Here is a 1,336-nt window from a genome sequence, read left to right as displayed (position 1 = left end):
TTGAGAGCCATATTCACTACACAGTTTTGAAATAACAGATAATTTTACCTCTAAATCTATTTTCTGACAGGGTATAGTAAGCGAATATTTTGTGGATTTGTATGGAAAATTAAATAACTCTACCTAATGGAAAACATAAACATTTGACCATGTATCTGAATCAAAAACATCAAGGTATGTTTCTATTGTAGATGTAATAAAATAAGATTTTGAATCACTCCTTCTTCATACTTATAAATCATTCTTTTAAAAATGATTATAGTAGAGTGACATGAATTTAATGAAATTCTTAAAGCTATATGAGCATCTCAATTACAGTTGAATAGCATTCCCTTGTCTCTCATTAATAATTGACCATATGACACAGAATGAGAATTCAGTAATGAACTTTCCTATGGTTGGAAGAATGATTGAGATTAGTGTAGAAACAGAAGATCTGTCCTTGAACTATAAATGCTCTTCAGCAGGGAGTAAATGCTCCTATAATTAAATACCTATAAATATAAGCTACCATAACTTCTATATTATGATATGTAAGTAAGTCATTTTATGTTGCCTTTATAAGGTATATTGGTATGGTTACTTTTATAGTTTTCTATTATTTGATTCTTATTCTTTGTTATTCAGAAAGTTTTTCCTTGGAACCTATTTTCGCATTTAGCACTATTTTGGATGCTGGAAAATATATAATAGCATTTTTATTTGGTATTTAATATATTTACTTTTAATATTGGACAGGTTGTCTATCCTGTTCTGTTTTAGAACATGAATATATCTGTAGGGATATCAAATTGGGGTTAAAATAAATAAAGGACCCAAACAAAAAGCACTTAACTTAGAAACCCACAAGCCATTATATAAAGAGCATAAATCATGCTGTCTTTTGTTAAGTGGGTCCACATTTAGAAGATCAGGGGCTCACCCTGATTATGAATAGGTTGAGTTCTTTTGTAAGTCTTGAGTGTCATAATCAATCAATCAATCAATTTATCTATCTATCCATCTATGTTTAGTACAGTAATATAAATATGCAGAAAAACTTACACCTACATGTGTACATATGTAATAGGGCTTCCAAGAGACAGAGAATATTAAATGATTATAGATATTTGTAGATTTTTAAGCTGAAACAATCAGTTCACACTGGCTATTATTTTTTTCAACATTTTTAAAATTTGTGCATTATAATTGTACGTAAGGAGGATTTGTGTTATATACTTATACATGCACAAATTTTTTTTAAAGAGAGAGTGAGAGAGGAAAGAGAGAGAGAGAGAGAATTTTTAATGTTTATTTTTTAGTTCTCTGCAGACACAACATCTTTGTTGGTATGTGG

The sequence above is a fragment of the Ictidomys tridecemlineatus genome (assembly GCF_052094955.1).
Source record: "Ictidomys tridecemlineatus isolate mIctTri1 chromosome 6 unlocalized genomic scaffold, mIctTri1.hap1 SUPER_6_unloc_1, whole genome shotgun sequence".
Lineage (NCBI taxonomy): Eukaryota > Metazoa > Chordata > Mammalia > Rodentia > Sciuridae > Ictidomys > Ictidomys tridecemlineatus.
This window is presented reverse-complemented; position numbering follows the sequence as displayed.